This window comes from Giraffa tippelskirchi, chromosome 2, assembly GCF_054371585.1.
Source record: "Giraffa tippelskirchi isolate mGirTip1 chromosome 2, T2T-mGirTip1v1.2.pri, whole genome shotgun sequence".
Taxonomy (NCBI): Eukaryota; Metazoa; Chordata; class Mammalia; order Artiodactyla; family Giraffidae; genus Giraffa; species Giraffa tippelskirchi.
Genome location: NC_137276.1, coordinates 208,509,979 through 208,533,111, shown reverse-complemented (window position 1 = coordinate 208,533,111; position 23,133 = coordinate 208,509,979). Strand labels below are relative to the sequence as shown.

Below are 23,133 nucleotides of genomic sequence, written 5' to 3'. Positions count from 1 at the left end.
ATTTTCAGTGTCTCACATGAATCTCCAACTCAGCCTGTTGAAAACTAAATTCATCATTTTCATCCCAAAATCTTATCCTCTACTCAGAGCTCCACTATCCATTTAAAAATCCAGAAATGACCATTGACTCTTCCCTCTCCCTCATATTTCACACACAGTCAGTCACCCAGTCCCATCGATATTATTGCTAAAGCATAACTCTCCAAGTTTGCTCCTTCCACTTTATCTCCACTTCCTCTGCCTCAGGACCTGGAATCATCTCCTTTCACAGAGTTATTATCATCAGGATTCTAACTTAACTCCATACTTGATCTCCTCCAATTCATTCCCCAGACTACATTCTAAAATGCAAATCTGATTACACCACTCCCCAGTTGAAAATTCTTCGCTGGCTCTCAAGTACTTTCCAAATGAAATTCAAACATTTAAACTGATTTTTAATTATCTGCTCCCACCTAATTCTCCAACCTTATCATTCATCACTCCACCACTCCCACCTCATTACCCAGTCCTCTGGTGTTGGGAGATTGCTTTCAATTTTTCCAGTGTGGTTTTTTCCTCATACTTTTTGAACTAATCTGCTTCCCTTCCATATATCACACCCACTCCTTTTACTGAAACTCTTACTCAGCCTTTGAGACTTAGCTCAGATGTTAACCTTCTCTAAAAGCGCAACCTGCATACCCTCAGTGTAAATCACAGCCCCTGCCTTGGCTCTCATATCATCCTGGGCATTCTACTACAGAAGTATCCCTCTTGCAAAATTGTCTGTTTATTAATTTGATTGCTCTCTGGAGCAAAAATTGTATCCTCAGCGCTGAGTAAAGATCCAACACATAGTAAATGTGTAATAACCTAAAATATGCAATAGAGAAATGGTTAGCTAATTTATTTATTTAGACTGTATATAACAATCTTGGACTATATCCACTATTTATTAATAATTTATTAAAATGATAAAAAATGTATAGTTGAAGTAATGCATATATATATGTGTGTATATGTGCCTACATGTATGTGTTAGTCGCTCAGTCGTGTCCGACTCTGTGACACTATGGATTGTAGCCCGCCAGGCTCCTTTCTCCATGGGATTTCTCAGACAAGAATACTGGAGTGTGTAGCCATTCCCCTCTCCAGGGCATCTTTCTGACCAAGAGATCAAACCCAGGTCTCTGGCATTGTGGGCAGATTCTTTACCATCTGAGCCATGAGGGAAGCCCCATATATGTGGATATATATATGAAATATAGATACAATTATGTACTATATATATATATATACACACACACACACACACACACATACAAAAGGAACCTGTACAGAAATTGAAAAAATGTTAACAGTGGTTCTCTAGGACATAGGTTATAGATATTTCTTTTATTTTCTTCTTTAGACTTTACTGAGTTTTTCTATGTGAACATGTATTTCTTTTACAGTAAGAATAATTTTTCAAAGACAAGCTTGTCTATTTTTTTCTCATTGATTCTGTCTGCCACAGTTTGAGCCAAACAATGCAGAATTCACCCTTTTATCTCTGTTCTCGTGTCCTGAATTAGGCACAAAACCCACAGATGGGCTGGAAACTGCCAAGGAATTTAGGATTCTGGAGCTGCTAGCATTGGCAGAAGTTTTGAAGGCAGGTACAGTTCACGGAGTTTCATCTTTTTCCCCTTCCTCCATTTTGTAGTCTCTAGAGTTGTTGTTTTTCAGTCGCTAAGTTGTGCCTGACTCTTTGCAGTCTCATGGACTGCAGCATGCCAGGCTTCCCTCTCCTTCACTATTTCCCAAAGTTTGCACAAACTCAAACTTATCTTTAAATCTGATACTAAAATAAAGTTGATTTGTAAGAAATCAAAATAGAAATAAGGTATGTGAGTAGTTTGAATTTCTCAGGATTTGAATCACTATGATCACTATCTACAAATTACAATTAATTGCTTTCCTATAATTTAACAAGGGAGAAGAGACTAAGGAGAAAAAAGAAATTTCATAGCTATTTCTTAATCTAGAACTAAATATGAGAAATTCACATTTAATCAGACTAAAATGATGATGCTAAGACTCAGATTTATATTTGAGAATAAACATTACACTTAGATTTAAACATTTTTTACTGATAAAATTAGAATGGCTTCTTCCGAGCTTCAGAGGTTGATTGAGAAAAAACATTCAGTATGAAAGCAGTAAAAAATATGCTGTAGATAACATAAGGTTCAGGTAGTATTTAAGAGTAAGATTCATTCTTTTTTTTTATTTTTAATTGGAGGATAATTGCTTTAAAATATTGTGATGGTTTCTGCCATAGATCAACATGAATCAGCCATAGGTATACATAAGCCCCCTCCTTCTTTAACCTCTCTTCCACCCCCTTCTTCACCCCACCTTAGTTTGTAGGCTACTATTCTGATTATGCCATTAATCTGACTAAAGCATATGGGCATTGATTCTGAATATTGCAAACTGAATTACACTTCTAATAAGTCTTTCCTCTTTGTAAAATTTACAAAGCATTATAAAACTGTTAGTTCACATTTCTTTTATAAAACAATGATCCTTAAACAATTTTTGATAAGGGACAGAACAGTATAAACAAAGCAAACCAATGCCTAACCATGCATCTACTTGTTTCGGTCATCTTAAGCCATTGCCTAGTTGTCTTTAAGCCTTTCTCTGGAAATTTCCTAAGTCAGAAATACTGTTAAATTCAGGTATCTCCCAAGAGTCTCAAGCAAATTCAGCTATAGCAGGGACATACCATGCACATGAAGACAATGAAACAGAGGAATCAAGGAAAATCTTAAAGAGGAAGACAGGACACAATGGAACACTTTGAAGTTTGAAAAGAGGAACTGGAACATAAAGAAAAGGACAATGGTACTTGTCTCCTGATATCTAGATGAGTTATTGGTACAAGTTGCAAACTCTGGTTCATTTTGTGTGTATGCTCAGTTGCTCAGTCATGTCTAACTTTTCACAACACCATGGACTGTAGCCCACTAAACTCCTCTGTCCATGGGATTTTCCAGGCAAGAATACTGGAGTGTGTTGCCCTTTTCTACTCGAGATTTTTCCCAACCCAGGGATCAAACTGGAGTCTCCTGCATCTCCTGCATGGGCAGGAACATTCTTTACCACTGCCCCCCCCACAGCCCCCCACCTCCCACCATAGGCCTAGTTTATTTGCATAAGTATAAATCTATTTATTTGTATCCATGTAAACCTCAACTCTTAAGTAGCATATAGTCTCCTAGCCTCCTCATTTCTACCTGCCCTCTGCTATCCCACCTCCTAACCATTACCAACCTCATCCCAAGTTAGGATGCATATTCTCTATCCTCTCTTAGTATGACCTTCTATCAGTTATTTTAACTTAAATGTAAATTGAAGACTGGTTTTTTAAGATCCAAGTACACCTGGAGCAGAATGGTTAGAGATGTGGACCTCTGTATTTGACCTCTTTCCCAACTCAGGTTCGACCCCTGGGTTGGGAATATCCCCTGAAGAAGGAATCCTTGCCTGGAGAACCCCATGGACAGAGGAGCCTGGCAGGCTAGAGTCTATGGGGCCTCAAGAGTCAGAAATGAGTTAGCAACTAAACCACTACCACTTCTTTCACTCTATACTTTGGGTGTTTGGAGTGGAAAAGGTCAGGTACCTCACAGCGTTCAGAGTAACAAAGGTATTCATTTGTGGATGATTTGCTCCATACAAGCAGACCTGAGTCAACACATACACATGACCATTAGCTATTATAATGTGTTAGTAAGGCCATAAATCTGAAGTAACATAGCAACAATCACAGTATTCCTCATGATTGTGATCAAATAATATCATGCTTGATTTCACCTGTGAGTGAGAAAATTTTTCTATGGTTTCCTTTAAAACATAGTTAACTCTTACAATCACTAAAAAAAATTGTCTAGTTTCTTAGAATAGCTATGAAACAGAAAAACTCATTAGGGAATGAAAGATAAGGAAAAAAAAAATCTATCCAAGGTCCCAAGATTCCATGGTGGAGTCCTTAAATATAATGAAAGAAAACTGAATGAAGAGCCATTAGCCTTGGGTTCCAGTCTCAGTTCTGATACTTGCCACATGCGGCAGAGGACAATTCTATGAGTTATTCTAACTCAACAAGTCAAAGATTACTTGCAGGATACTTCACTATAATTTCATGAAGCCAAGTGAGATAATTTGAGAGTTGTGTAAAAAATTTTGACTATCATACAAATAAAGAATATCACTAACATATCTATAGAAATATAATAATTTAGAGATAGGGTTGGCTCATGTATATTAGACATATTGGGAATTATTTATTTCAAGCAGTGGTTTCTTTTGTAACTTTTTAATCAAAATATTGTACACACTCAGAAAAATGCACAAATCAATGTACAACATAAATTATCCAAAACTGAACATACCCATGAAATCTCCACCCAGGTCAAGAAATAGAATGTTTCCAGTAACCTAAGTTTCACTTTATACCAATTCTGATTACCCACTCTTCTTCTTCCCCAAAGGTGATCACCATCCTGAAATCTAATGCCATAGATTAGTTTGGCTTCTTTTAAACTTTCTCTAAATGAAATCATACAATATATACCCTTTTCTATTTGACTTTCTTTGTCCACTGTAACTTTTGTGAGACTGATCTGTGTGTAACAGCAGTTTGCTAATTTCATTGCTATACAGAAGTCATATGCTGTATATACCACTAGTAATAAATGAGTTGCTATTGTAGTTTAGTCGGTAAGTCATGTCCAACTCTTTGAGACCCTATGCACTGTTGCCTGCCAACCCCTTCTGTCCATAGGATTTACCAGGCAAGAAAACTGGAATGGGTTGCCATTTCCTTCTCCAGGGGATCTTCCTGACCCAGGGATAGAACCCACGTCTTCTGTATTGGCAGGTGGATTCTTTACAACTGAGCCACTGGGAAGCCCAATATGAGTATTTTCAATGTATTTATACATTATTCTGGTGATTGTTGGACATTAGGTTGTTTCCAGTTTGGGAACAACCAAAAGTAATACTGATACGACATTATCTTAAAGGTCTTTAGCTGTAGCTGTATATACATTTCGATTGAATGTATGCCTCAAAGTGAATTTTCCAGGTTATAGGTTTTGTGTATGTGCATGTTTAATAGATAACACCAGTTTTACCAATGCTTTTATTAGTTTTTCATTACCATCATGAAAGGAGTGGTAAAGGAGTTCTAGTTGCTGCACAGCCTTGCCAACACTTGATAACATCAGTCTTTTCATTTTAGCTGTTTTGATGTGTATACAATTCATTACCATTTTTACTTGCATTTTCCTGAATCACGTCACTTGTACCTATCTTGCTAGGAGCAGAACTTCAACTTTATGGTAGAATTTCTTCTTATAATGACATAGAATAAACCTATCTCTAAAGTCACAATTTATCTTCCTCCTTAGTAGAGGAATTTGAGTAGTCATGGATTGGGTCTATGTACATTTGTTGCCATATTCAGTAGATTTTACATTAGACATTTTTCTCTGCAAGTTTTTTTAAAAGTATATTTGGGGAAAGGGGGATGAGGAAGCAGGGAAGTATTTCAAGAAGTCTAAATGGAATAATAAGAAAAAAAGACATAGAGGCCCTCACTCAAGATGGCTTACCAAAGGCTCTTGAGTTTAACTTCCCTACTTCCTCAAATCCCTTTTCTAATAACACAGAACTAAAACGATAAAAATAAATCCATAACAGCACTTGAAAGCTGGGTGGTAGGCTACTAAAAACCAGAAAAGTGAAGAATTCCTGGAAGATATTATAAAACAAGTGGGAAGAGACTGACAGTCAAACCTAACAAAGCTGAGGAACTATAAATCCTAGGCAACCAAAGAAGAGCTCAAAATAGACGAGTTTTTTCAAGCACCAAGTCACATAAAGAACAAAAAAGCCTATTCTGAGAGACGGTGCTGGCCATGGGGAGCTGTCCAGATAATTAAACAAAAAATGCTTAAACCGCTATGCCAGGAATTCTTCCCAACACCAAATTACTGAATCTCTACTCCCAAGTACGGAGAGGCAGAATGAGAATCCCATGACCAGACTGAACTTCTAGACTGAAAAATCTGAGTCTTGTACCTTGGAGAACAAGCGCACTCATTATAAGGGGTGTATGCTATCCTCCACTCAAATCTTGAGGAAAGCCAGCAGAGTGATCCTTCTGAGCACCACCCCCCATCTTTTTTTTAAGTAAAGTCTTTTGAAGACCTGAAACTTGTGGAGGAAACAATTAAAGGATTGAAATTCAATACAGGCACTTCCTTTGGTAACAAGACCTGTCCCTGTGCTTAAGGTGACCACATAATTCTTTCCCAAACCAAGACACTTCTGGATCATGAGCATGGGTACTAATAATAATTTTGCTTGTATAAAAGGCTTAAACCATGGCTGTCTAAAGTGATCATGGATATGTGGTCATGCCTACCCACACCACGCCTGCACAGAAATGGCAGAAATAGAGCAGTCATATTTCTTCATGTATGATGAATGGGTCAACTGTGCTTATTTACTGCTCAACCAAACAGTATGCAAATTCTGTCCAAAATAAACAAAAAAATGTGAAGATAACAACTTTTTTTGATAGAAATAACTGAACATAGATTTGGGCATTAGATTATATCACACGATTATTGTTAATTTGGTTGGGTGTGATAATTGCTCTTCAAATGCATTTTAAGTCCTCATCTGTTACATTAGCATTAGGAACATTTACAAATGAAATTTTATGAATCCAGGATTTGTTTGAATATGTTTTAGCAAGGAGCTGGAGTAGTGGGAGAAGGGAGTACAGAATACCTGAGGTCATATTGGCTATAATATTGGTATTTATTGTAGCTGATGATGAAAATTGGAGGTTTATTGTACACTATATTTACTTTTGCACATGCTTGAAAATTTCATAATAAAATTCTTGTGTCAACATAAGAATTTTTAAACTTAAATGCACAAATAAAATAGTGAAGTCGCTCAGTCGTGTCTGACTCTTTGCCATGCCGTGGACTGTAGTCTACCAGGCTCCTCCGTCCATGGGATATTCCAGGCAAGAATACTAGAGTGGGTTTCCATTTCCTTCTCCAGGAGATCTTCCCAACCCAGGGATTGAACCCGGGTCTCCCGCATTGTAGGCAGACACTTTACCATCTGAGCCACCAGGGACATGAAAAAAAGCCACAAACTTTGGAATAGCAGAATGCATAATAAATGTTTAGAAATCATATGAAGCTAAATCCTAAGGTAGCAGTGAACAAATCTGAAAACTAATCAAATTTCCTCCTTATAATCTTGTTGTTATTTAGCTGACAAATCATGTCTGACTGTGAGCCGCATGGACTGTAGCCCACCAGGCACCTCTATCCATGGGATTTCCCAGGCAAGAATACTGGAGACAGTTGCCATCTCTCTCCTTCAATGAAGCAGAAGTAGAAGTTTTTCTGAAATTTTCTCTTGCCTTTTTGATGATCCAATGGATGCTATCAATTTGATCTCTGGTTCCTCTGCCTTTTACAAATCCAGCTTGAACATCTGGAAGTTCATGGTTCACATACAGTTTAAGCGTTGCTTGGGGAATTTTGAGCATTACTTTGCTAGTGTGTGAGATGAGGGCAATTGTGCGGTAGTTTGAACATTCTTTGGCATTATCTTTTTTTGGGATTGGAATGAAAACACCTTTTCCAGTCCTGTGGCCACCGGTGAGTTTTCCAAATTTGCTGGCATATTGAGTGCAGCACTTTCACAGTGTCATCTTTTAGGATTTGAAATAGCTCAGCTGGAATTCCATCACCTCCACTAGCTTTGTTCGCAGTGATGATCCCTAAGACCCACTTGACTTTGCACTCCAGGATGTCTGGCTTTAGGTGAGTGATCACACCATCGTGGGTCATGAAGATAGTTCTTGTGTGTTTTCTTGCCACCTCTTCTTAATATCTTCTGCTTCTGTTAGGTCCATGCCATTTCTGTCCTTTATTGTGACCATATTGCATGAAATGTTCCCTTGGTATCTGTAATTTTCTTAAAGAGATCTCTAGTCTTTCCCATTCTATTGTTTTCCTTTATTTCTTTGCATTGATCACCGAAGGTTTTCTTTTCTTTCCTTGCTATTCTTTGGAACTTTGCATTCAGATGGGTATATCTTTCCTTTTCTCCTTTGCCTTCAGCTTCTCTTCCTTGCTCAGCTATTTGTAAGACCTCATCAGACAATCATTTTGCTTTTATGAATTTCTTTTTCTTGGGGGTGGTCTCGATCACTGTCTCCTGTACAATGTCATGAACCTCTGTCTATAGATTTTCAAGCACTCTGTCCATCAGATCTAATCCCTTGAGTCTATTTGTCACTTCCACTGTATAATCATAAGGGGTTTGATTTAGATCATACCTGAATGGTCTAGTGGTTTTCTCTACTTTCTTCAATTTAAGTCTGAATTTTGCAATAAGGAGTTCATGATTTGAGCCACAGTCAGCTCCAGATCTTTTTTTGCTGACTATATAGAGTTTCTCCATCTTCGGCTACAAAGAATATAATCAATCTGATTTAGGTATTGACCATCTGGTGTTGTCCATGTGTAGAGTCCTCTTTTGTGTTGTTGGAAGAGGGTGTTTGCTATGACCAGTGCATTCTCTTGGCAAAACTCTGTTAGCCTTTGCCCTGCTTCATTTTTACTGCAAGGCCAAACTTGCCTGTTATGTATATCTGAAACATTATAAATCAACTATAACTCAATAAAAAAAAAGAATTCCACATCTCAATATTCTTGCAGTTAGACAAGGTCATGTGACTAGCCTCAGCCAGGGAGGTAAGCAAGTGTGGCATACATTAAATACATAATCACTTCTGGTCTGAAGCAATGAAAAGCCCCTGGATTTTCTACTCCATTCCTTCTTGTTTGTCTTGGACTGTTAACTGAGCTGGCACAGTCACAGGTGAGGACATTGTGGACTGCTTTGTAAGTGTGTGAAGGACAACTACTTGGGAGAGTCCTTAATCCTGGAATGGACTTTGCATGAGCAAAACCCATTAGGATTCTGGTGCTGTCCATTACTGTGATATGAACATGTGTGAATACATGTTCATAATAATAAAAACAGTGATGATTGTTCTATCCAAAATTATAACTCTATGGTAGGGATAGGAAATGTGTTTTGTGAGAATGCTGTGTGGGGTCCACGAGTGAGGCATATATGTTCATGTGCTGGAGAGGCTGGGAGTCAAAGAGAACAGAAGTCCCCTCCTCCACAGTGGAAAGTCAATAAATAGTGCCTAAAGTTCAAAAAAATAGTAATAGAAGTTTGACTTGTCTTCAACTTTGGACTTTATTTTCTTTTTGGCCACAAAGTAAAGCTCCTCTTGATAAGCACATCAATGGAGAACATACACTGGGTTTTATTTTCATAGGTGTGAGTAAGTTCAGGTTTTTGTCAATGGTCAGAAGTCCTTAGGTAATTACACTTGAGTGGCTTCTCTGAGGCACAATGGAGGAGGAGGTGAAGACATAGGGGGAGGACATTCCTAACAGCCAGATATGTGTTCCTTACCAACCCCCCCCCCTTACCACAGTTAATCCACGGAAGAGTATTCAACCAACATGAGCTAAGACAAAAAAAACTCCTCTCTCCTTATTTCGGAGTTGAGACTAAAAGACCCTCAGCAGAGCATGATCTGTTTTTTGTTGGTGTTGCTTTTTTTCTTTCTGTTTTTTGTAAGACAGCATGATTCTAGGAGCTGTGAGGTGTTTGTATTCCCCATAGTATTGACTAAATAACAAAAGTCAGTGTGAAACAAGAGAGAAGAAAACAGATGCACAGAGAGATACGTCCGGGGTCTTTATAACACCCCAGTTCCTGGTTCTGACGTTCATCTTCTTATACATGTAAACTAACTCAATACTTTTCCAGACTCAGAGCCAGCGAGTTCTGACTGTTAAAACTGTACTTATCAACTGGGACCTAAAAAGGCAGTTTAATTCTCTCCTTTGCACCTAAAAATACACCTTTCTTAGGTAGTTAAAGGAAAGACCTCATGAAAACTCTCTCCTTTGCCTAGCCACTTATGTTTCTCTGACAGCTGTGCACATTTTAGAACTCATCTCTGGTCCTTCTTCAGAAGGCACAGAAATCTTTGCCTAGGGAGCAGGGTGGAACTAACAGAAGAATTAGAATCTTGAACTGGATGATGTCATTAGTGTCTCCTACTTCACTGTAGGCCATTTATTCACAACACGAAGTTTTATAGGATGTGAGAAAAAACACCATTCCTCTCTGACATTTCTATTTTTTAGCAGAGGAGACTAGCATTAATTATCTGTTTCCCCACCTCTGGAAACTGCTGAAATCCTTTTGCTGACAGTGTCAGCCTGGGTTTATAGCATTCTGCTCCTTCTACAAGACAGAAGGAATGTCAAATGCATTATACTACCAAGGGGACATAAACTAATAAAGAAAAATGATTAATCAATATTTGTGTGCAACACATTGAAACAAAGAGAGTCTGCATTAGTTCCAGAGTGTAAACCATTTTGTAGAGAGAGCACTTCTGAATCCACTTCGTCATTCTTGATTTAGCAAATGTGGAGCTTGTCGTCTTTCTCAGCTAACAGCCAAAATAATTAACACAGAGTTTACATGGACTAGGAAAGTGCTGTGTTGAGGGAAAAAAAAAAAAGATAAATTGTACAAACCCTGTGGCCAAGCAGTTTGCTGCCAGAAATAGAACTGTGAGCATGAGTCTGATTGGAAATGCTGCCGTGTGGAGTGAAGGTGACTGAGCCTTGAAAAGCGGCTCAGCATTGCCCATACTCACCCCCTGTGTGGATTCTCTGAGTAGCCCATCAGAGAAGCAAGGCAGATAGGACCAGTTCTTGGTTAAAAAAATCTCAGATGAAAGAAATCAGTCATATAAATCCACATTAAGGAGTACATTTAAACGGAAGAAAAAAGATTTTAAGTATTTCCTCTGACACTGTTCATTCTAAACTCACAACAAAGCTAAATATTTTAGGCTTGTTATACTTTTGCCTTTTGAACTAAAATGGACCCATAAGATCACAGGGTTCCTCATTCCTGCTTCAAATGGCAGAGGAAGAGGATACCTGCAAAGGTTAAGTACAGGTCCAGTTTCAGCAGCTATCAGATCTAGTTCTCCTGGCTCCTAATTAGTCCTCCCTCCAGCAGACTGTGCTTCAGATAAAGTCAGTAAGAGTCCCAGCATGGTAATGGGAATATTGTCACTTAAGAGGAGACTGGTGGTCTCAGGTGGAATATCGACTTCCCACTTGTTAGAAGGCAATTTTTCTTTTCAAAAGAGGCAATGACGGCCTTCTTTTTGAAAGTAATTCAAAGGTGCAAATGTGTGAACTTCCAGCAAAGTGCTAAGACAAGTGTATTGCCTAAGTGGCAAAAAGAAAGGGCACAAGTAAGATCAGGTGATTTTATGTACAAATTTTATCCTCTGGAGTCTACCTGTCTTGATGATCCTTAAAGAAATTAAAAAAAAAAAAAAATCAGTCTTCTTGTCACCACAATTGAACTGCAACTCCATTACAGAATCAATATCCCTGCTAGCAAATATCCCTTCTGCAAGAGCCTGGCTACACAAATTAAAACAGCTTTGGGAGGGTGTGTGTGTGTGTGGTAATTCTGGGAAACTTGGGGAAAATAATGACTTCAAAATGGAATGCATTTCATAGACAGAACTGGGGCTGAGTGATTTGGGGTGTGGCTGAAGGGGGTGAGGATGGCTTACATTATGATGACATATTTAATAAAAATAGGACATAAACATTTTGGTTTCAAGACAGAATACAATGATCAGATAGATCTTTTCTCCAAATAAATACTGGTATGCTACATTTTCATGGTCAATAGTGCTCCATTTGTAGGTGCCCCTCATCTCAAAAACCAATTTGGCTTATCTGTTTTTCTCCTCTCCGCACATCTCTCAAAAGCTGTAACAGATTCAGGGAAATAGATGACCACATCATAAATGCTCATTTCTTCAGAGACCAGTCTTTAAATTGACCTTGAGCTTTGAAAACCAAAAAGTACTTTTATGTACCTCGGGAAAGTATTGAATCTGGAAAAAAATTAAGTGAAAAGCAAGGTGGGACAGGCAGAGTTGGAAAAAGCAAATGAAGCCTCTCAGTAAGACAGCCTAACCAATAGATAAGAACGCACAACCCCAATTAAGCTGCTGATTCGTTATTGGGTGTAAGTGGTTACAGGAAATGTCTATTTAGATAAATGCCACACAAAATTGGTCTTTTACAAGAAATTTTAAACTGTGAACTTGGCCAACTTTTTATGTGTCTTTTTATTTCTTCTCTTTTCATACGTTAGATTTTGTTGGTGTTGGAGGTGGGGGAGAAAAAAGAGCCTGCAGTTCAGCCCAATAGTAGGTGAATCAAGGAAAATATTGTATACCAATGAATTTTAATGTACTTAGATATCACCCTTTTTTCTAAGTCCTTGGTCTCTGGAGAGGAAACACACAACTGTGTGGTGATATTAGTGGGATTATGGGCAACCAGTGAATAAACTGAAACCGAGTTCTGTATGACTTGTGGCATAAATAAAAACCGTTGCTATGATGGGAGGGAAATTTCCACAGTTAATGCTCAATGGTTTGTGTAGGTGCAATAGTTTTTAAATCTCAACTGCCACCTACTGATGGGGACTATTTTAAGAAGTATGAAAAAGTAAATAAAAGGTGAAGAAGAAGCAAGCCTAAAGTTTGATTTTGCTACAACAGTCTGAAATAAACATAAAAGTACACTTTCTGAAAGTGTATAACAGGATAGAATTTTTAGCTTAGGCTTATCTAGCACTTTCTAGGTGCTATGGATAGTGTGGTAGGTTAAAGAAGGCTACACATTCTTTGCTATATCTAGAAAGGTGTGCTCTATACCTCCTTCCTGAGTCCCAGTTGGTTCTTTGATAACTTTGACCACTTGAATATGGCAAAAGCATCTCTCTGTTAGTTCTGGACCCAGACTCCAGGGAGCAATTGAGTCCTATTTCTTCTTTCTTAGAACAATCTCTCTGGGAGTCCTGAGCCTCCACATAAGAAATCTGATTATCCTGAGAGATATGTATCTAAAGACTGAAAATAGGAGCTCTGTAATGAGTCCAGCCTTCCACTCTTCTCACCACAGGAAAGACATGTGAGTGAACCACTTGGAACATTCACCCCCTGCTCCCACACTTCTGACTAGTTCATCCACAAGCTAAAAATTACCAAGTGACTTTAACTGATGAATCAGCAGCACAAAGTAGATGAACTGTCTCACTGAGATCTGCCCATGTTCCTGACCCACAAAATTGTGAGTTACCACAAAACGGTTGTTTTCAAAGGCACTAAGTACTGAGGTGGACATCAGAAAACATCATATGCAAGTTCTTTATGTTTATTAACCTATTTAGGCTTCATAACAGTCTAAGCACATAGAGAATACTATTCGCCCCATTTTAGAGATAAGCCTGAAGAAGCTACAGTTTATGAGATTAATAACTTGTCCATAACCACATTAGTAGTAAAGGACCAGCAAGGATTCAAGCTCCGGCTCTCTTATGCCAGAATCCATACTCTTAAACATGCTGTTTTCTCCATCTCTCCCTAAAAAAATTAAATTAACAATCAGTGAATATTCATGAAGTGCTTTGAAATATTGTAAAGCACTCTGATGGGTGAAATATAATAGAGGCACAACCACAAATATTTATATAGCAATCCAAGTTAATAAATGATACACATTCCATGAACCCCAATTCAAAATAAACAGCCTTCCTCAATCTCTCCCATTTCCTCTCCAGTTGTTTCTATCACATCACCCTAATCATTTTCTTTAGAACTTAACTTTATCTGAATTCATCACATTAAGTTGTGTATTGGCTCTCTCCCCTTTTGGAACTTAAGTTCGGTGGAGCTGATATGGTATGGCCTGAAACCCTTATATTGCCAGATCTATTTTATTCAGTAAAAGATAATGAACTAAATATTGAATAAATTCTCTCATCCTCTTTAGGCTAGATTCTTAGCTCTAATATGCTAAGGTATTTAAGCTAAAATATGGAAATGTTGAAGAAAAAGGCCCAGAAGCAATCTCTAGAGCCATTTTCCCCTTTCCAGGAAGAATGCCATTTTAACAAGAACAAGTGTTCTTAACTTGAGATCAGTAGGTGAGATTCATACAGTCTATAGGTCCTTTAAAATGGAACCCAAAACATAGGTATATGAATTTGTATGCATTTATCTTGGGAAAGAGTCCGTATTGTTATCATATTAGCAAAAGAATCCTCAATTCAAAATTATAAAAAGATGCTTCTTTTAAAGAACTATTTCTCTCTTTTTTCACTGTCATTGAGCAAGAAATAAATTTCATAAGAATCCAGTATATAGGCTCATACACAGAGAGAAAAAAATGGAAAAAATTTTCATGAAACAATATTTCCTCTCATTTTCATGCAGTACACTCTGATATTCTCTATTTTATTTTATTCTACTTCATATTGGAAATGCTGGTCTTGACCCACAAAATTTATTTCATAACTCACTAGTGAAAATCACTGTTATGGTGACAGTTGAAACATTTTGTCTTTTACCAAATTAGCTCTTCTTATAGATGAGGTGTTAGAATCAGTTAAGAGGAGACAGTATAGTATCTGGACAGACATATCTGAGGGCAGATGTGAGCTTGTGAACTTCTCAATCATACTGTGTGGCAGTTAGTGTCCACTCCCCTTTGGGTAAGTTCCACATTCAGAAAATTCACCCTCATAGTATAAGATATGGTTTTGTGAGTGTGGATGAGCATATCCAATTGTGTGCCATTGGGCTTCTGGGGTTGAGAGAACAGGGCTGAGAGCACATGGAGTATGATAGTTTGATCTTTCACAAAGGAAGTTCTCTGAGAGCATATCCTGAGGTGAATCTACAAGTTACCTACAGAACTACACACGGCATCCTGTGGGTACAATGAATAGGGAGGCAGCCAACACGAGTAAGAGACCATGCACTGTGAATCAAAAGAAGCGGGTTGAGTCATAGTTCTACCCCTTGGGCAAGTCACACAAACTCTTGGAGCTTCAACTCCTTACTCTCTACAATGATAAAAATAAAGAAACTGTTTACCTAACAAGGTTATGGTGAGAAACAAATAAAACAATGACTAAACCTATTATTTTCTCTTGAAATTAGTCCCTACTAGTGGAGAATAATTTCAATTAATCTTTTGCGAATAATCCATGTTCATTCAATAGGTGTCTTTTTTTTCAGGCTAATAATTGTACAACCTCCTTAATCTATATTTCAAGCATTTTTCTTCCTGACTGCTGACTCTTTTCCTAATAGCTCACCCATTCCATCTTCTCTAGTGAAGAAGGACTTCAATTTCTTCAAAATCTTACTAGCAAGGAGCAGCTCCTTGGGATGGTGGGAAGCAGAGTTTAACAAGATAGAATGTAGGCAGTGGAGAAGAGAATTAATGACACAGAGGCAGATTTGATGTGGAATAAAAGATCTGGACTTTGGAGTTGGAAAGTCCAATGTTTGAATTTCAGACCTTTAATTCACTACCTATGTGTTTTGGACTGAATTATGCCTCCTCTCACCAAAAATGAGGCCATTAGGGTGGACCCTAATCCAGTGTGACTGGTGTCCTTTAAGAAGAGGAGATTAGGACACAACACTTGAAGAACAAAGACCTTGTGAAGACACAGAGAGAACACAGTCATCTACAAGCCAAGGAGAAAGGTCTCCAAATCTTAAAAAGTACTTCCAAAATGTTTAGCTTTGTTTTTATAAATTTTTTTGTTTCATTTTCAATAAACGGTAAGTGATTTTGGACTGGTGAAAAATTATGACAGGTCTTGACCTACATAAGTCGGCAAGGGTCTGAGACAAAATCTATCCACACAGATGAAAGGACAGTGTATATGACACAGATAGACAGACGGGACACAAAGATAGACACAGCAGTGAGGGAGAGATGTGTACGCAGATAATTAGCTATAAACAGTTATAAGAACAGAGAATTGAAGTGTTCTTTAGATGGATGAGTTGAAGGAATTTGAGGAACGATGTTTTAGCAGAGACCTAAGTGAGGAGTAGGAGTAGTCAGGAAGATTCTGAAGGAAAGCCTTAGGCAGCTTGGGTAGAAACAGCACACTTGAAGTTGAGACATGCAGGCATGTTCTAGAAGAAAAAGACTGTCATGAGCCTGGATGGTATGAGCAAGGAGAGGAAGGTAAAGATGAGCTGGGGAAGCAGGTGGATTCAGAACAGGCAGGGTACTGGGGGGGTCAGCTTCCACAGAACTTCAGAGACCAGGATTTTTCAGGAAGAAGCAATGTGATCAATATGCATTTTTGAAAGGTAATTCTGGCTACTATAGAGGTTGGATGAGAGCCAGAATGGAAAGGAGAACCATTTTTGCAGAAGGCTAAGTGAGGGATGATAGTTCCTTAAACTAGCAGGTTGACCCTGGATGAGGAGCTAAGTGGACAGTTTGAGCTGTATCCTGGGGATAAAATCAATAGGGCTGGTGATGATGTAAGTGAGGTGAAGGGATAGCTGACTTCCTCGTAAAATGAGGGGTTAAAAAAGATCACCGCCCAGGCTCCTGGTGAGTATCAAATAAGACAATGCAGATCAGGGGCACATAGGAAGCATTCCACGTATGTAAGCTATTATCACAAAGATAGATACAAGAATAAGCATTTCAAAATGATTTGCAGTCATTCTCAATTGCCCAGGTGGCTCAGATGGTAAGGAATCTGCCTGCATTGCAGGAGATCCGGGTTCAGTCCCTGGGTTGGGAAGATCCCCTGGAGGAGGGCATTGGAAACACACTCCAGTATTCTTGCCTGGAAAATCCCATGGATGGAGGAGCCTGGCAGGCTACAGTCCATGGGGTCACAAAGAGTCAGACATGACTGAGCAACTTCACTTTCTTTTTCTTAAATTGACCAGAAGGTGAAGATCTTTATACTGGTTGGGAGTTAAAAAAAAAAATGGAGGAGTAGTAATTTGTTAATTTTGAACCATCACCTTCCCTTACATCCACATGCCTTTGAAGATGGTTATTTTTCACTTGTTTGGAATAACTGCCTCATAACTTCACTATATCTTGAAAACAATCTCAAGCAGGGGGAAAACTGCTTAGGTTTCTGAATGCACACTAGGGGATCAAAGAGATAACAGAGCAAAGAAGGATGAAAACTTTCAGTAAAGGTTTACTTCCACATAAGTAATTTAAAGCTTCCATAAAGTGGGTACATTCCTTATGACTCAAACAAATAAACTTGACTGCAGGATTGTGATAACCTAACTTCTTGCCTTTGTTTCTTGAAATCATAATTCTGGGAAAGAATAATGCAGTTTTCTTATATGCCAAATACTTCACCTTTTATAAAGATGTCATTTTCTCAACATGACCACAGGAGTGACAACAGAGAGGGAGGGTCAGAGAAGACAATGAATGTGATTTGCATTTTGAGAAAAGGAAAATGCAAATTACAGAAGTGCTATGCAGGAGACAGAAAAATAGATCTCTCCTGATCACTTTCCTAAACTGACAGACCCCGGCTCCCCACCTTATCACCACAGACCTCTGGTTGTTTCCTCAATCAAAATAAATATTAAAGGATATTTTTCCCTTGAGGTTTTTACATGTGTCTTTCTGTCAGCCTTGTTGTTTTTAAGGTTTTAGTAGGAAATCAACCCTGAACATTCATTGGAAGGACTGATGCTGAAGCTAAAGCTCCAATATTTTGACCACCTGACACGAAGAGCCAACTCATTGGAAAAGACCCTGATGCTGAGAAAAATTGAAGGCAGGAGGAGAAAGGGGCGACAGAGGATGAGATGATTGATGGCATCACTGACTCAATGGACATGAGTTTGAGCAAGCTCCAGGAGCTAATTGAGGACAGAGAAGCTTGGTGTGCTGCAGTTCATGGGGTTGCAAAGAATTGGACATGACTTAGCAACTGAACAACAATGAGCAAAGAAGAAAGCATAGGGACTTCAGAAGAGTCCACATTCAGGTCACAACAGTACCATAATTCTTCTCAAAGCTCCTAGCAGACAGAACTGCAAATATATCATTAACCTTGACCACAGAGGACTCAGCTGAGCTTTCTGAAAAAACAGATTCCTTGAGTCACCCAGATCTGTCTTGATTTTCATCGATTTATTTTCAAAGTTTCTGCAACAATTAATTGTTCATTATTTACAATATCCTTCTGGGATGAATCAATGCTATTATCTCTGGTGTAATTCAATACTACAATATTATCTCAATATGTTTCAGTCTACTTACTGTGTTCCCTGGTCTGCAAGGATGTCTTACTGCCATGACAGGTTTTAACACTGGTTTGCTGCTGATAATAATAAAACAAAAAGTTTTTGTGTTAGTTGCTCTTCCTACTAAAATGGTCCCCTGCCAAGTCACAACTTAAAAGGGTTAGACCTTTAATACCTTTAATGCCATTGGCTGTCAGCTATTTCAAGGGGGCAAGATGGTTACAACAGTCCACCACTTCCCATGCGTGGTCCTAGTGCCTCCTAGAGAGTTGCAGCGAACACTTGGAGTCCATTGCCACCTTCAGAGATAGGCTAAGGGCTGAGGGGTCTAATGCAAATGGATGAGTAAGCCTCTCATTGGGGTGATAAATGCCCTCCCACCCAGCGCTATTGCTTATTCATACCTACAAATAATAGTCCCCTTATCACAATATATTGTAAGCATCTGCTTCATCTGAAACAAACTCCTATTCATTTCTGTGTGCTTTGTGCCAGACACAGAGGGTGCTCTCAAAAATGTGTGATGCATTGAACTGAATTCAGCTTAAATCAGGAATACTAAGCCCATTTGGCTTCCTCCTTTTCCACAAGTCAATAAAATGGCAGCTAACCTAGTTGTTATTTTTCAGGTGCTCTCAGCTGAGTGTGGCAAAAAGCCAGGTAGGTGTGATGGGAACTGATAGTGTATTTCTTCTATTCCCAGGCTTCTGGGTCTTTGCCATAGGAGAGAGTGGCAATGAGCCAGAAATGAAAGCCAGAATGGTAGAGGGAGAGTGAGTCTCTGCCTAATACCACAGTATCCTGTAATTATAACTTACTCAATGCTAGAATGCTAGTACTAGAGAAATGGATTAGATGCACTGAAAATTTTAGAGTATTCTGACGGAATTATCACAGGATCAGGAGTCAAACAGCAATGAGAGAAAAGTTAAAAACTTGGAATATCTATTATTGCATTAAACAATTTACTTCCAGGAAAGTTCAGCACTTGACTTTCTGGATTCAGATTTCTAAACACTTTTAAAAATAAGAGCACTACCTGATATGGGTCATGACTTTCTTTTTGATCCAAGTTTGCAACATCTGTACTGACAAGGTAAGCTGAAAGATTATGTGGGTAGAGGCTGGGCAGTCTATCATACAGCAATGAAGCCCATGGCAAGAGCTCCGTTGTCAAATTTTGCCAGCATCTGTCCCAGGGGGAGGAACACTCTCATTGAGGCAGGAAGGTGAGTGTGAGGCCTTTGAGAAAAGAAGAGATGGGATCCCTGAGGTCTAGAGTTCAGAGAGAAGAATTTGTTGTAGCAATGGTTATTTTTGTTATTATTCCAAACATAAGCACAAATCACACACATACACAAACATTGAAAATACTAGTTACATGAGTAACAGATATCCATATATGTCCTTGTTAGCATAATTTATAGCATGTGTGAATAGTATGCGTGTGTGCTTAGTAGTGTCTGACTCTTTGTGACCCTATGGACCGAAGCCTACCAAGCTCCTCTTGGGATTATCCATGGCAAGAATATTGGAGTGGGTTGCCATTTCTTTCTCTAAGGGATTTTCCCGACCCAGGAAAGGGTTAGACCTTTAATACCTTTAATGCCATTGGCTGTGCCATTGAACCCGTATCTCCTGTGTCTCCTGCATTGCAGGCAGATTCTTTACCACTGAGCCACCTGTGAAGCCCTAATCAATATTAAATGGCTCAGATAGATGTTTTGCTTTGTTTAAAATTTTGTTTAAAAACAAAATTTGGATTGATGATCTACAACAGTACCATGAAATGTCCAGAGACAATTTTCATGACACTACTCTCTCCACCTCATCTCTTCTCTCTTGTTTTTTTTTTTTTTTTTTGCTTGTGCACCGGGGCATGTAGGAATTTAGTTCCCTGACCAGGGATTGTACCTGTTCCATCTGTAGTGGGAGTGAAGAGTCTTCACCACTAGACTACCAGGGAAGTCCTTCTACCTCCTCTCTTGACTCACATTCTTTATTTCTTCCTTCTTAACTTCTGTGATCCATATTCATTCCATCTGCATTTGAGTACTGCCATTGATATGTTGTGGGCATAGTCTAAGCTCAATGATAAAGCAGAGTTAAAATAATAGCTAAACTTTTCTGGTAGAGTTCTAACTTGAACAAAGTTAGAACTCTACCAGAAAAGTTTAACTATTATTATATATGGACCAGGAGTCAAAAGACTTGTGCAGTAGCCCAAGTTCTAATGAGTATCCATCCAATTAGCCACATGTGCTAATGCATCAGAGAGCTTCTTGGTAATCTGAACTTTGATTTTCCATCTGTAAAATGGAATAAGAATTTACTTTCTGTCCACCTTGAAAAGCTATAAGATCAAGTGAGATCATATACATGAAAGATTTTTTTTTTTAGCAAACTATGAAGTGCTATAAAATATCCTTGAATTCATATTTATGGTGAGGAAGTATAGACTTGTATTTGGAATAAAAGTAAAGGGACAATAGGAGGTGACTAGCTGAAAGTGTAAAAATAAAAGCTGCAAAACTACCTGTAGGAACTAAATCAACATTATAACATCAGCAATGGTAATGTTTAATAGGATCCTATTTACATCACTGCTGAAGTCAAGTAAGTGCAGATTGGCATTTGAATTCTGTATAATTGTCAATATATTGTTGATTTAATACCCAAAGTTTATTTGCCTAGCAAATATCACAAAAGCTAAACTAATTTTAAGAAAGCATAATGCCAGATTCCCATGACCCCCAATCTCTGCTCCATGCTTTAAGTTTTATTTTCTGTTCATTGTGTTTTGCCCTCAAGGTTATAAGGAGAGGAATAGAGTGGATGAGTCAATAATGAATATTCTTGCCAGAAAAATAAACACTGAACTGAACTGAACTGTTGTTAACAAGAGTATCACATGTGAAAACAAATGAGGCAATTTTTCTGCCCTACTTGGCATTTAAAAGCCCTCACCATTCAGAGTTCTGGGTTTTCTTTGTTACAGTATTAATACACCAAGAAATTGGAAGAAATTCAGAGAATAGCTACCAAACTAAAAAGTTTAGTAAATAAAGAAGGTTTGGGAGGATGGGGAAATCTTAGTTATGAGAAAAGCAAAACAACTAGCACAGTAAAAAGTCAAGGGAAGACAGTAAATTTAGAATCCTTTTACATAGCAAGTAAAGGATAAAATACAGTGCATTAAAGCTCTTGCTGATAAAACCTACAGTAACAAAAGAAAATACATAGCGACATACCAATTATCCAGTTTCATTTGAGTGAAAAAAGGTCCCATTTTTAAGAATTATCTTGAGGATCATAACTGTAATCATCCACAATGTCAACTTGCTTGATTTGCCCAAGTCACTTCCATGCTTTCTTTCCTTCCATGAATGACAGAAATAAAGATGCAAATTACCTGGACATCATCTCTTAAAGCTATTAAAATGCTAAAGTGTAAACAGTGCAAAATAAAGATAGACATTACAGAATGAACAATTTGTATTTTATTCCTAAATTATTCAAAATCTCATGGAAATGTAACCCCTACGGTATTGTAAACAGTAACGCCCCAAAACATGACTGCCCAGAGACTATTTAAACATGTTTCACTGGGAATATCATGACTTCCATGTTTCTGCACAGTGGGTAACTTATTCTCATTTTGGACTCCAGGCAGGAAGTGTTTATTCTTGCCAAAGACGATGTAAAATCTCCCCTCTCCTGTTGCCACTGAGGTTGCTACTACCACCGAGAGAACAGAATTGCCAAAGAGAGCATAGATCCAAATTGAAGATTGAGGCATGAGACAGTCACAGTTTATCACATGGCCTCAGCGAGCGTTTGGTGAGATTTTTTGACAAAAGCAAGTATTCTGAAAATCAGTTGAGAATGATTCAGTATATTGTGTACTCTGATTAAACACATATGCATATAATAAAAGATAATAGTAAAAATGCAAGTAGCAAATATTCCAGTGAAGGTCACTTGGGACAAGGGAAAAACCAGGCACACAGAAAAAGAATCCATGCCAAGCTAGAAGTATTTCCCCAGGTGATGTAGAATCATTCCCAGTTCCTCACAGAGAAATCTTAATAAAATGTGGCAGTTACTTCTCATTAAAAAAAAAAAAAATTTATTCTAATATGAAAAAAAGATAATTTCCTAAAATCATTAAGCATTTATTATATCATTTATTAGGAACTAACAGAAAATATTAAAAGATCACATACTAAAACCACCCCTAATAAAGCCAGGAGAAAGATAATTGAAGGGCACCAATAGTTTGGAGAGTTTAGCTTATGTAACAAATTTCAGAAAATAATTTGTTAGTTAAATTTTGGGAAAAAAGATAAAACTATTATTATTTGCAAATGATATAAATTGATGTCTAGGAAATCCAAAATACATAACTAAAATATTTTTATTTTTTTATTTTTAGAAATGGATGTCATGTATGAGAAAGTATAAAGGTTAGAACTTATCAGATTTCATGATTGATTGCATGTTGGTAGCAAGGGAGAAGGAGATATCAAAGTCTAAAGTTTTAACCTGGATCATGAGCCTGGTTCTCTCTGGGTTACTGCCACAACTCCATTCTTTCCCTTCTAATCAATTATACTCACAGCCGTTGGATTGATTTTTTTTAATTGAGACACAAGGACATATAATATTATACTAGTTTCAGGGGTACAATATAACAATATATTTGCACATATTATGAAATGATCACCACAGAGTCTATCTAGTTAACTTCCATCACCACATGGTTACATTTTTTTTTCTTATGGTGAGAACTTTTAAAATCT

General features: G+C 38.0%; 1 long non-coding RNA gene across 3 annotated transcripts in view; it reads right to left on the bottom strand.

Annotated features, from left to right (window-relative positions):
- LOC145531162 (uncharacterized) overlaps positions 1-23,133 on the bottom strand; it is a 112,148-nt gene that overhangs the window by 40,026 nt on the left and 48,989 nt on the right. For 2 of the 3 annotated variants that reach the window (XR_014072243.1, XR_014072244.1), the window contains 2 exons: positions 21,583-21,708; positions 18,348-18,408 (listed from right to left, as the gene is read on the bottom strand). This is a non-coding gene — a long non-coding RNA (uncharacterized LOC145531162). Of the gene's footprint in view, positions 1-18,347; positions 18,409-18,506; positions 18,660-19,370; positions 19,574-20,245; positions 20,414-21,582; positions 21,709-23,133 lie in introns of all 3 variants that reach the window. The other variant, XR_014072245.1, reaches the window with a different exon arrangement.